This window comes from Canis aureus, chromosome 5, assembly GCF_053574225.1.
Source record: "Canis aureus isolate CA01 chromosome 5, VMU_Caureus_v.1.0, whole genome shotgun sequence".
Taxonomy (NCBI): Eukaryota; Metazoa; Chordata; class Mammalia; order Carnivora; family Canidae; genus Canis; species Canis aureus.
Window position 1 is genome coordinate 42843929 of NC_135615.1, and position 14465 is coordinate 42858393.

Below are 14465 nucleotides of genomic sequence, written 5' to 3' on the forward strand. Positions count from 1 at the left end.
CTGTGTCTCTGCCCCTCTCTCTCTCTCTGTGACTATCATAAATAAATAAAAATTAAAAAAAAAAAGTCTTATGTATATAGCATCATAGAAATTATAAGAGCACAGAAACTGTACTGTTCATAACATTAAGTTCTGGGATTTATGCTGCTCCGTCTATTTTGCACTTGGGGATTTTTTTCCAGAGATGAAATTCCTGTAAAATTGCTTTCTGAATGTCTTTAGAGAAAAACAAAATGTTCATAGTTTACAAAACTGTGGAAAACACAGCACAAAACACAGTTCCTTAATTACTTGAAAAAAGTAGATAGGAAAACCAGGTAATTTTCTCTTATTAAAATACATTTAATGCCTATTTAAAATTTTGCTTTAAAAAGAGAATCCCAGATTTTATTGTACAAATATAACTCATGCATGATCAAATAGTTACTTAAACACAAAATATCCACATGGTTTATAATAAGACTGGGGCTCATTTCATCTCTCCCTTGTTTTCTTTCTTCACTGAGGAAACTGGTTATATGGACCTTGTTCTTGAATGTACATTTCTGCAGAGTGTTGCTATCTTTTACTTAGCAAAAATTAGGTCTTGATTAATATTTAACAACAACAATAACATTAAAAATATATATTTGCCTTTCTCTTCATTTACTCTAATTTTCAGGAGCACAATCAAATTTTCATTACAAAAGGGAGCTAATTAGCATATTAGTTAAGAGGCACTGGGGATGGGAGTCAGACATACTGGAGTTCAGAGTCTGTTTCCATCAGTCATTAGTTAGATAATCTTGAGAAAGTATTACATTGATTTACCTCAATAAACCTTAATTTCATTCTGTATAAAATGGGAATACTATTACTTTCTTCAAAGCATGTTGGTGCAGGGTATGCAATGTCTTTAAGTGCAATGCTTGGCATCTAGGCAAAGTAGTAAAACACAAAAACCAACACAGTGACGACTGACATTAAGAAATATGTTTTGAAAGTAATTTTTAAGACTTTTTTTAAATCCAAATTTAGTCTAAAAAGTAGATTGATATGCCTCAATAATCTCTATTTAAGAGTTAATTGAAACATTATTACATTTGGCTCATCAAATGAAAGATACACCTTAGAAGGAGAAAGGTAGGATTAAAATACTGATTCAAAACCACCCTCATTAGCATGTGCATCAATAGTTCAGGCTTATTAGCTGGAAGCTATAGTGGTCACTTCACAAAAACAGAGAAGACGTCCGCTGGCAACGGTGGGGCTAATTATACATTATGTGTAAGTGTTAGCATGTGCTAACATTCTACTAAATTTGACCCCTTTTCCTTGTAAAAATGTAAGTTCCTTTTGGACAGGGACCAGGGCTAATTATTGGAGTCTCTGAATGCTCTCTATTTAGAGGAACTTCACTAACGCTTTTGTGGTGTTAGTGATGATGATGATACACATGCAGGAACTATTTATCCACAGCTCTTGGTTTATTTAGTTGTGTCTAGATACAGACACACACACCTAGATTATATGTGAAAAGAAGGACCTGGGAGGAAGAATCAAAAGAACTTAAGTTACCTTAGCACCTGAATTAGGGTTTAGAGGCCAGGTCAGATCATGTCATAATTCTTTGGCCCTGATTCACATCACTGATGTATCATTTGGTTGTTTGGGGCTGGATCCTACACAAAAAAAATTTCTGAAGAAATCTGGATTTGAGTTCCATACTTCTCAGTCATTAGGTAATGCTAAGCACAAGTAGACACTGAACTTTACTCTGAGGATGATTATAGATAATATAACATAACATAATATACAACATCTTCTCTACCTGTATATTTGGGAGAATTTAAAGTATCAAAAGTTCTTTGTAACTTAAATTGTATTCTTTGTAAAATAAAGTTTTAAACACATACTGTGAAAAACCAACTTAGCTTATTAATTATAAAAAAGATGAGTAACAGATGGAGCATAAAAGGAAACACTTGAAGTTGCAAATTATCATTGTGTCATTATGATTCCCTAAAAACCAGATCAACAGCATTATTAAAGTTCACAGAGATAGTTCTTTTTTATTAAATGCTTATCTGCTGGGTCATTCTTGCTGTGCTGGAAGCATAGACTGTTGTTTACAAACATTTTACACATGTTTACAAACTCCTTCCTGAGCTGGGTCCAGTCCACAGGCTCCAGCTTTGAACTACTGTGCCATAAAATCAGCATGGATCTTACTTCAATCTCATTTCTAAACTCACTAACTGAATTATTTCAGCTAAGATATTTAACCTATCTAAGCTTTATTTTCCTCTTGAAAAGTGGGAAGAACAATGCCTCTGTTGTGAGGATTGCAAAAATAGACATGGATGAAAACAGTCTAACAGATACAGAATAGGTACTCAGTATAGTTCTTTTTCTCTTTCTGTGGATGACTTAGAAAAAATACGTTGTTTTCTCCTTTTCATACTTGTTACACTCAGAGAACCTCAGATATCCTTGTTATTAAGAGGGTCAGGGTTATCTCATTCATTGTTGGAATAAACTATTTTATTTGAATTATAAAGAAAATTTTAAATGATGGATGTCCCCAATTCTAAAGAGTAGAGATGGGTCAGCATCAAGTCTGAACATTTTTTCAGACTGACTCAAGGGAGAGTGCTTCTTTGCAAAATGACGGTCTCCTGAACTAAATGCTTTTCCACTATTTCATCTTGTCCTCTCAGTCATAAGGATCCTTTTGTTAGTCAAACAGCATATAAGGACATCAAGAATGTGTAAGTGATGGCACCATATGAACTATGAATGGATCAATTCTGCTTAGATTACAGTTAACTATACAGCCAAAGATTGATGTTTCAAAGTAAGGTGATTACATTAAATAAATGTAGACAGTTAATGTTTTCCAACTGCATGAATGTTAGTGAAAGTTCAGTATGCAAATGATCAGTGACTGACTAGAAATGTTAATCTTGCTTCTTTACTACCTTCTAGGAGCTCTGGCTGAGCCATTTAGGTCTGATTTCAAAAAGTGTAAATAAAGTGAAAAGAGAAAAATATAAAATCATATAGTTAAAAGAGACTGGACAGTATGTGCAAACTTGTCCAAACAAGAGCATTAATATGAATCAGACATGTTTAAGCATGCATTTAGAGATAGGGCTCTTTTAAATCCACGGGGGAGGGATCCCTGGGTGGCGCAGCGGTTTAGCGCCTGCCTTTGGCCCAGGGCGCGATCCTGGAGACCGGGGATCGAATCCCACGTTGGGCTCCGGGTGCATGGAGCCTGCTTCTCCCTCTTCCTATGTCTCTGCCTCTGCCTCTCTCTCTCTCTCTCTCTCTCTCTGTGACTATCATAAATAAATAAAAGATAAATAAATAAATAAACCCATGGGGGATAAAAACCTAATGGTCACACAATAGTGAAAGAAAAAAAAATTTCCCTTATACCAGGCTATTTTCCTTTCTCTTGTTTCAGAGTATAGCACTGTACCCTGTAGATCCTAAAATGTGGACCAGCTAGCCAAGAAGAGAGCAAGATGGCTAAAATGTTCCTTCTGTGTAAAACTAACTAGGGTAAGGCGTTCCTCATTACTTCATTTTTTAAAAGCTAGGGTTTATTTTTAATGATTGCTGGTGTTTTAGGTATCTAGTTCAAAACACTCAAAACTTTGTAGGTGCTTTTATTTAATGAAGTGTTTTAAAAATAAAAGTAAATCATAAGTCAAATGTATTCCTTAATAAATCAAAATCGTATATTTTCTAAAATACAAAACTCATTTTATGGTTAACTAATTGCCATTTAAATTCCTCCTTAAGCTTCCTGCATGGAGCTTGCTTCTCCTTCTGCCTGTGTCTCTGCCTTTCTTTCTCGCTCTCTCTGAATAAATAAATAAATAAATCTTTAAAAAAATAAAAATAAAAAATAAATTCCTCCTTAAGAGATGTAGGAGACAGAGACAGAACCAGCAAAGTGGGAGTTAGTTCTTTCCTCGGGTCTAGGTAACCAGAGCAGAGCAGATGATGGAGAAACTCCAGTAATTCCAGAGTTCCCCCATCTTCATAATAGGAATTATCTAGGAAATTCATAAGAAAGCAAATTTGGGATCTATAATATCTTCAAAACACCAAAATTCTTCTCTCTGTCCTATCAGTGCCAATTAGCAGAATTTCGAGAATTCTCATAAGAAATTAGAGTGTTAGAGTGTTAATTTTTTTTTTTTTGTACCACCTTCAGATTGGTGACTGTCATTTAAAAAATTGCCGATTGTCTTGCTATTCTTTTAATGGCTTGTTGGTAGAATGGCACCATATCATGGATTTTACAGAATGGTACTCCTTTAAAGTATTCTAGTCTAGTTGTTTTCATCAGCATCCTTGCATAGAAAAAGATGGCTTTTGTTCCGGAAAATACGTTCGAAGTAGATATATCTGACCTAAGAAGAGTTTATGGGACATAATATGGATCAGTAATGACTACAGAGTATGAGCTCAGCTTATTTTTGGAAGATACCTCTCTCTATGAAATGCTGCACAGGGAAAAACCAGATAAGGAATGTGGGTAAGAAACATTTGCTTGGTTTACATTTTCATTGTCGTTGTACTGGTAGCATTTTCCAAGGGAATGTTTCCAGTTTGGAACAGAAGTCATGAGAAAATATCACCCTTTTTACTTGAGCACATGCTCACAAAGCTTTTTTAGAGTCCCAATGATCTCAGCAAATTTCCTTCTTGAAAATAACACCAGCGAATTGTTTTCTGACCAGAGAGTGTCAACTAAAATTAGTCAGACTTGGTTTTCTATGTATATTTTTGCTGCAGTTAGACTCCAGAATTTCAAGCATTGCAGTAAATGATCTTGATTCAGATGTCAAAGAAAGGGAACAAAGACTTCTACCTCATACTTCGGTGAGATTATTACCGCCATTTCTGTTTAGTCTTACTTTCTGGATACAGATACGAACGGATGATTTGTTTATTAGTGAATTTACTAGAGTGGATTTCCAGAATAGCAAAAGAACTTTAAGTGTGGATATGTGATTTGATGCTAATAATAATTAAATTACTAATTTATTTTAATAAATTCAATGAATCCAAAGAAATTTGCTTACTGGTGGCATCACTATTTCTGACTTACAATTCAATTTTGAAAGGGAATAGAGGAGGCAAGAAATGTTCACAGCTTTTCTTATTTATGTCATACTATATAGTGAACAATTTTCAATTATTGATTTTTAAAGCGTTGAGATTTATTGCCTTTAAGAAGTTGATTTCCCTTTACCCAAATCTTAGAATACAGAGAATGTCACAAATACAAATACAATCCACTTGTTTTTACTGCCAAAATAAAAGGATGAATAATCACAGTCCAAAGAACTACTAGTGGGAAAAATATTCCACAATCTTAAACCAGAGGGCCTGCAGGAGATCATCCATCCATCCATCCATCTAGTCAGCCAGCCAGCCAACCAACAATTATCATGCACATACGTTGTGCCATGACGTTTGTCATTAATGGTTTCATTAATGTTTCATTTTCTGCCCTCAAAGAGCTTACAATCTACTGAAGGGTAGGGAAAATCAAGCACACAAATAAATAGCTCTATAATTATGACTTTGGTAAATGCTATGAAGGAAATCCACAGGGTGTAGAGGATAATAGTGGAGATATAATTAAGGAAACCTCTCTCTAAAGAGTTATATTTAAAGCTCAAACTTAAAGTATAAGGAGATTGCAACCATTCATATTATAAAAGAGAAGAGTCAGATCACTGGCCTTTCATTCCTCCCCCCTCCCCGCAGAGAGATTGGACTTGAGAGCAAGCTGGAGAGGAGGTAGGGGGAGGGGCAGAGGGAAAGACAGAATCTCAAGCAGGCTCCACACCAGGCAGGGAGCTGACACAGGACTCTATCTCAACTCCCTGAGATCATGACCTGAGCTGAAATCAAGAGTTGGACACTTAACCAAATGAGCCACCCAGGCACCCCTGGGCTTTCATTTTAAAACTACATACAGGTTTAAGGAATAGACAGATGCCAAAAATAAAGCTTAGTTTACTCTAGGAAATCATGTGACAGCTAATGTATGTTGCTTAAATATGCTGGGGCACCTAGGTTCTCAGTTGGTTATACATCTGACTCTTAGTTTCAGCTCAGATCATGATCTCAGGTTTATGAGAGAGCCCCACATTGGGCTCTGCACCGAATGTGGAGTCTGCTTGGGATTCTGTCCTTTTTCTTCTGCCCCTCTGCATCCTGTGCTTACGTACTTTCTCTCTCTCTCTCTCTCTAAAAAAAAAAAAAAAAAAAAAGCTTACATAGAGGATTTGACTTGGACACAGTGGTTAAGACTGTAGGATGCCACTACCATACTGAGGAAAAATGACAAAAATCTGAAAGAAATTTATATTTGTTTTTTTGCTTGTTTGCTTATGCATGCGTCTGGTGACATTTCTAGTGATTCAGACAAAGATTTCATTGACTTGGGCTTAAAATTCACTCATTATGAGCAGACAAGAGATAACCAAGATTAATTTAATACCCATTGTGAGATGCAGTGGCAGGTCAGAGTAACAGATATCAGATTTCCTGAAAACAATGCTTGACTCACACCTGCTGTAAATCAAGCAGGATCTACCTGTATCATGACAAGTATTTAAAACAATGTATAAAGACTTGCAGGTCTTTATACTTTCATGGAAAAAGCATCTTGAATCAGGAAAAACGTCAGAGTAGAGACATATTTCATTGACACGGAAAGACAGTCACCTTATATAAAGTAAAAGAACTACAAAACAATACCTAGAGTATGTAAAAAAAAATCTAGAAGGAAATTTTCCCAAAATGCTAACAGTAATTATTTCTTGAGGTAGGTTTCTGGGTGATTTCTTTTTTTTTTTTTTTTCCTTTTTATACATTTCTGTATTACCTTTTATTTATTTCTCACAATGATGTATTTTTAAATGTAAAAAAAAACTTTTAAAAGAAAAAATTTAATTGTATCAGTGAATATTGATTTAAAGCAGAATGTCTTCAGTGTGACAGATCTCACTTGTACTGCAAGCTAATTAATTATAAAGGATGCTTCCCAAATGTGGAATGATAGTTCAGATGGCACAAGTTGTTATTTGGCCAGTGCTGAATTGCCAAATAGACACAAATTGTGTGCCTAGGGCATTAGCAGAGAAAGGAAGACTCCCTCCCCCGCCGCCAAAATAGAATGTTTTTGGAGAAAAGTATTAAATTTTTGAAATTTCAGAAAAGTATAAAAGTATTTGTCTAGGGAAAATATTAGTAACTTGCTGAGCTGATGTACTTTTTTTTGCTTTTAAAGATTTATTTATTTATTTATTTATTTATTTATTTATTTACTTTAGACAGAGCAAGTAGGACATGGGAGCAGGGGGAGGGGCAAAGGGTGAGAGGGTGAGGGAGAAAAGCACAGTGCCCAATGCCCCAATGCATGGCTCGATCTCACCACACTGAGATCATGAGCCGAAACCAAACCATATGCCCAACCAACTGAGCCATCTAGGCACCCCTGATGTATACTTTTTAAAGGATGTAATATAATTTTTAATTTTAAGAACATGTAGGTGAAAAAATGCTTAGAACATAGGCATGGCCAGGTTTCTTTTCAAGGTCCAGGATCTATAGGAATCTTAATTTGGTCCTAAGCACAGAAAAAAAAAAAAAAATCGTTTCCTCCTAACCTGGATGTCACTAAACATAAAAACAATACTTAGCCATAAAAAAAGGGCACATCAATCCAACAAACTTCTGATTTTTCCCAGACAAATGCTTCTATGCTTTTCTAAGATATCAAGAATCTCAGGTTTTCTCCAAAATCAATTTTGTGTGCACCATTATTTGTGGGGGGAGGCTGATACCCTAAGCATACATTTAGTCTACTTAGCAATTCGATATGATCAAAGAGCAAATAATGACCCAAAATATTCAAATAAAATTTCAAATAAAATGAGTCACATTTAATGCAGATTTACTGTATTTGATATTTAAAATTAATTTTATTTTAAAATTTTAATTAGCAAGATAATATATTAAATGTTCTGACACAGTAGATTTGGGCTCGAGGAATTTGGAATCCAGGCCCAATTAGACCATTTACCAAACCCAAACTCGGACAAGCCTAACTTCTCTGAGCCTGTTTCCACTTATGATAACACAATTTTACTGGCACGGGAGAATTTGGGGGAACATTAGATGAAAACTAGAGAACGTAAAATGACTTTGAGAACAAAAGATTATATTAATAATGTAAGGTGTAATGATGGCAATTATTACAACTGTATTTTCACATCTGTATGATCCCAAGGAAATTTCACATCTTATATATTCCAAGGAAATTCTACATTGCTACAATATGCCAATTGTTCTAGTCATATAAGAGCTCTCTACAAATAGTTTGATTATATGATTTATTCCTCTTGTGTAAAAACATTTTTAATTGATAGAATAATACTTGGGATATACAAATAGGAAGAGTTGCAACTGACCTCTCAAGTAACAGTCAGATAAATGAATCTGGTTCATTTATTTCAGAAAAAAACAGATTGTTGAGTTATGTTGAAACTTCCATGATAAATTCAGTTCCCTTTTAGGCTGCAATCATGGAAAACAAAGCATTAATCCTTTAATAAACCTATCAGAAATGTAGAAAATGGTTTTGACTTTTCAGATATTTTCTAAGTCATCCTGATGGAGACTAGAAGCATGTACATAAAATTGATATATGTTGAAGAAACAAGGAATATCCTACCACAAAGTGAGGAATTAATGGTTTTACTCCAATTAAAACAAGTTTTACTAAAGTTTAAATGCCTGTCAAAATATTTACTATTCCAACAAGAGTGGCATTTTCAAGACAGTGTTTGAGAAACAGAGAATTAATTAAATTTGAATACTGCTAAATAGCACATTTAAACGATAACTTGCAAGTATCTCTCACATACTTTGTTCTTTCTGACATCCCTTGATGACCCTTGAATTATTTTGTATCCATACCCCACTCAACCCCATTTTAGTTTTCAAAAGTAGCCATACAAAAGAAAAAAATTTTAATATGGCTATTAGGTACTAAATTCCACAAAGTTGCTGAGAAAGGACTCTTATGAAGAGGCCAATATTCAGTTCCCTGCATCCTGACAGGATGACACATAATATTTTCCAAGCAGATGGTCAACTGACTTCTTTAAAAATATCCAAATTCTGTAATTTACAAGCCCAAAGACTCCAAAATGGAGTCTTACTATTACAAATCTAGAAGTACCAGATATTAAACAGCTAAAGCACACTATAAAATGGACACTTTGCTCTAGAAAAAGCTAGAGAACTTCTTGAGAGAGAATCTAGCCTATGCCATCCCAAATAAATGCATGTCTAAGTCATACTTTCAGAGGTTTTGATGAAAGAAAGTGCTACCTTATCTGTTGTCCAGTGGACAACTCAACTTTGCTATCAGCAAGTTCTACATTCTGTATTTCTAATCTTCATTTTTCCTAATGAAGTTGAAGCACATTGACTGACTATATTTTAGGTTCCAAACAACTCCCAGATTTTCTAAAGCAAATGACTGTCATGTCTCAATTTTCTCTTCTCCAAATGAAATAATCCTAGTTTACTTATCTTTTGTTTGAGAGCACATCTTGTAGTCCTTTAAACACACTTCACTTTTGTGTGGCTCTCAGCAAAGGCCATATAACTGTCTCAAGCTGTGGGATCAAAAACTAGGTCTGTGATTCCCATCAGGGTCTGACCACACAGATAAAACAGGCTACTATTGATAGTCAGTTCTGTGCCCATGGCCTATGGTCACTGGCCTCTGCCTAAACTGTACCAACTTCACCTATAAAACCACAGCCTAATGAAAATTCCACACAAAGGAAATAAAACAAAGCCCCAAGATAGCTGTTTTCATTGCATGAAACAGGGTCAACTAAATGTGTCTTAAATTTTTTAAAGCTAGTAAGCTTTTAAGATATATCTAAAATTTTAATTTTTAGAAGTCAAAAGTTATCATTAAAAGATTAGAATGCAATGTGTTACAAAAATTTTATATGACATATAAGCCAAGTACTTCTTTCCTTGCTCTACTTTATTTAGTTATAATTGGGCACACAATAGCATGACTTTACAGAGTTGTGGATCTATATAATATACAATATGCCATAAGCATACTAAATCCATTCTTCCCATTAAGTCTTCCTATATAGAAACCAAATGGAACATTTACTCTCTGAGAAATTAAACTATAAACTTCATTCAAATACATGGAAAATTTTTAAATGAAGGAGCAGTATAAAATAAAATGCAAGATTAACATAAAAAATGTTACTTTATATTATAAAAAATGTTAGCACTGACAATGATACTATTTGAGAAGAGACTGGTGGATAAAACTAGTCCATATGATGAATGTAATACACTTTTACCTGCAAGGATTTTTCTGGCTTTAATTCAGTGAAATCCAATCCCCTGCATTATTAATGGAGCCCTGTATCCTACTCATCTCAGGCATCTTCAGTGTCCTGAGCTGCCATAAAGCCTTAACATAATAAAAGGTCAAGCAGATCCTAGTAAGCATTTGTAAACTATAACAGCCCCCCATTTCGGGCGACCTGCTTTACATTCTCTTGCTAAGCTTCCCTCACTCTCTTCTTTCATTTCATTGTATAAGCAGACTAATTTGGAAATGGCTAGGGCACTTGGGAACACCTAGATTTTCAAAACAATCCCACTTTCCTACTTAACCACCTAAAGAAGTGACCCATAATACAACATTTGAGAGAACTGTAAAATGGTGCCTGGATAGTGAAGGAATGAAGACCAAAGAGCAAGCAGCACTATCAAATAAAATGAATGCAGTTCACCTTCCAGCTCGTCTGTGCTTCCTGGGACACAAGACACAAACATGAAAGGGATAGAGTAGAATTTCGAGAAAACTGATTTGTTTCAACATTCACTTAGCAAGATGCTGGACACAAAATAATACCTCAAGCCACCTCCCTTTCCCATCATTGTAAATTCAGAGCTCTCAAGTCACCCCCACCCCCCCCACAAAACCAATTAAAAATAAAGAGAAGAGGCAGGCTATGAATTCGCATCTAGGGCTAAGATACAGACTAAATGATAGGCATCTGTCCTAATTGGTCACAATGAAACTAAGGGACAATAACAAGAATAAATCTCACATTAATCCAAATGAAGCCAATGAATAATACAAACCAGAAGCATAGTTTCAAAAATATGCAATTACCTCCAAGTGTGCAAGGGCATTTATAACCCATAAATATGATTGCAGAGCACAGTGTGCATATAAATATGTTTCATAAATGCACTACTTATGCTAGGAAACATGTGTATGCATGATATGCATAACCATAGGATATACATTTGTATGTTCATAATCACAATTACCCACTAAAAATCAAACTCTATCCAGCAAATGGTTTCTCAACAAGAGTGCATTAGAATATGAAATAGAATGCTAAATTCTGGGGCTACTTTTTCTTAGCGATGAAGGAAATAAGCAAAATCACCTTATAATTAGGCCGGGAAGCTTAGGAGGCACCAATCGGGTTTTAGGAAGGCCCGACCCTGTATGTGAGAGCTGCAAATTAAATGAATCCTTTCAATAACACCCATGTCTTGTTAGCTCTTCTTCCACCCCCTGATTCTGCTGCTAAGCTGGGAAGGAAAGGAACCAAGTGGCTCAGTCTGCAATCTGAGCCCGTTCAAGACAAAATCAGAACACCATTAAAAAAAAAAAAAAAAAAAAAAAAACCCACAGCGGATGCTTTCTTACTTCTCTCTTCCCGGCACCCTTCCTCTCTCCATCCCCAGCTCTGTCTGCACATCTCCCTCTCCTACTCCGACGGAGTCATTGTTCAAGTGCCGGCCGCAAATGTACCCACAGGTCCTTGAACCGGCGGCTAAACCCAGAAGACAGCCCCATCGTCTCCTGCTTACCACGCTGAGACTCGGAGAAGCTGTCGAAAGGAGGGAAAGATGCAAACTGAATCCATTTTCCTTGCGACCGAGTCGGATGCGGCCTCCGAACCCAACATCAGCAGCCGCTGCTGGGATTTTGTTCCCTCCTCTCCGGCTGGCGACGGTGCGGAGAGGAACCACCCTTCCCGCCCCGCTAGAGCACCAGCAGCCGAGGCGGCGGCGGCAGCGGCATCGGCACTTGGCCTCCTCCCGCGCCGAGGATGGGGTGAGCTCAGAGGCAGCCAGGAACTTGCAGCAGACACCTCCTCTGGCTCCGCCTCTCCTGCCCCCTCCCCCAGACCCCACCCCTGCTGCGGTAGAGGCGGCCTGTGCCGGCAGCTGCTGGTTGTCATGGCAACGACCAATGGCGAGCCACCAGCCTAAGGGGGAGGGGAGACGGGAGAAATGAGCTGCAGGGGCTGGAGGGGAGGGGAGTGGTGCTGCTGCCCTCTGGGATGCTCTTGGTCTCTCCTACCTGGACTGTGGGTCTTTAAAAATGGGGCAAGGGTGTACAGGCACAGGAAGAGAATAATTTAAATGTAACCGAAATCAAGGCTGAAACATACATCATAACTATGTTCTGCACTTTCCATGGTTTTCCAACAAAATGTATTGAAATTTGCTATCAGAAAAAAATAATAACAAATGGAGAAAATCATATCGTGTAATCGGAGATTATAATTACCCCAAATATGTTTGTCCTTAATAGTATCTTTCACTCAATGTCACTCAAGGTTGTTAAAAAGCAAAGTTGAGTGGCCGGACTTTGCAATAAGATGCAAGTCTGATTCCTTAGCACTACTTTCTGCTTGTTCTTCCCAAGTGAGTCACTTGGTCTCACTGTTTTTCCAGTTCTCTTTCAGAATGGGGCTTGGAGGTATTTGGCACTCCCCTGTTAAAAAGGATTTTGGAACAGAGGGAACAGAGATTTCTTGAGCAACCACACCGTTCTCAGGAACACCAACCAGTTGGTGGAGAGTTCTAAAGCTTTATATAACGTCAAACTACTGGAGTAGGAAATTTTCCTGCAGAGAATTCTGTACCATTATCATGGATGCCATTTTCATGGATGTTCTTTTGGAGTTCCCAAGCCAGCTGATAGTCAGGGTGGTAGGTAGGAAAAAAAGGAAGTGAAATCAGCAATGTTCTGAGTTCTTTGTGAGTTCTGTTTCTAACTCTAAATTATAGATGATACTAGTATTTATCTCGTGCAGCAGTTGTAAAAATTAAATGAAATAATGCACTAATAGCACTTGGAATGTAGTAAGAATGCAAATGTTTACTAATAGTAGTAGTAGTAGTAGTAGTACATTTATCGCTGCCTCTTAATCCAAGGGATCAAGGGAATAGCATGGCAAGTTCACACGAGGCAAAAAATTAAGGTGAGAAAACAATACATGGTGATGTATTGGTGATGTTTTTTCATCAAGAACAATATGATGGTGATGATGATGGCAAAGACAGAGAGAGCCTGAAAGAATAAAAGTTCTCTAAAATGTAACAGTCAAGGATATTCTAAGTCTTAAAGGAGTTATATAAATCTCCCAAACTCACACAGCTAATTAACAATAGGGCCAACAATGAAATCTCTGACCCTTCTAATACTAACATTTGCTTCCCCCTAACCAGTAGTTTTTTGCCACTCCTATATGGAATGCAGGTACCCTTTGTTCTTAACCCATAGGGTCATTTATTTATAAATTCAAATAGGATTAGTGTAAGTTTCAGAGTCAGACAGCCTGGGATCCATTTCTGGTGCCAGTACTTACCATAGATATGACTTGACACACAATAATTAACTTCCCTGAACCTATCATTTTGGAAATTATCATAGCAAATGACTATCATGGGGTCATTGTGAGAACTGAATGGAATGATGTATGTAGAGCATTAATAATGTCTAGCACAAAGTAACTGTTCAATAAATATTAGTTATGATTACCTGGTCTTAAGTAATTAATATTAAAATGTAAGATTTTTTTCCCTAGATGGAGTCCCTCTTGATGCCAGTGCCCTATTCTAACAAAACTAACTTGAAGATGATTAGCTGGTTAAGGAAAGGGCTGCACCTCATCCTCATTACCATCCTTGGCCTTATCTCTTGGTCTTCTCCACTCTGTGCGGCTGGTGGCTCCTGCCTCCCACCAGAGACTGAGCAACCACGTAGTCTGCACATACTTCCACATCATGGAAGTGGACTCGTGTAACAGAAAGGAATGGGTTGTCTTGCTCTTTTTTTGTATTCTTCTCTGAATCTCACCTTCTGCTGTCTCCACAAAGCTGGTCATGTAAGTTAGCAGAAAGAAAAGCTGTGGGTTGTAGAAGCTCAGACATGTTTGGGTAACAGAATCCTCCCCATTGGCCTCATGAGGGGGCATCTCATCTTTCAAGCCTTTCTGACTTGGTTGGGGTGGGTGATTACAGTTTTCTCTCCTCCTATCAACATAGGTAGAATCAACTAGGGGAGAAAAAAGTGTTTTGGT

At 36.9% G+C, this 14465-nt stretch overlaps 1 protein-coding gene across 22 annotated transcripts in view; it reads right to left on the reverse strand.

The window, feature by feature from the left end:
* JAKMIP2 (janus kinase and microtubule interacting protein 2) overlaps positions 1-12871 on the reverse strand; it is a 177827-nt gene extending 164956 nt beyond the window's left edge. For 11 of the 22 annotated variants that reach the window (XM_077897754.1, XM_077897759.1, XM_077897770.1 and 8 more), the window contains exon 1: positions 11962-12297. The gene's annotated coding sequence lies outside the window, so the exon portion shown is untranslated. Of the gene's footprint in view, positions 1-8489; positions 8596-11531; positions 11603-11961; positions 12298-12667 lie in introns of those variants that run through there. The other 11 variants (XR_013379731.1, XM_077897752.1, XM_077897774.1 and 8 more) reach the window with 4 other exon arrangements.
* Between the last annotated feature and the right edge of the window lie 1594 nt (positions 12872-14465).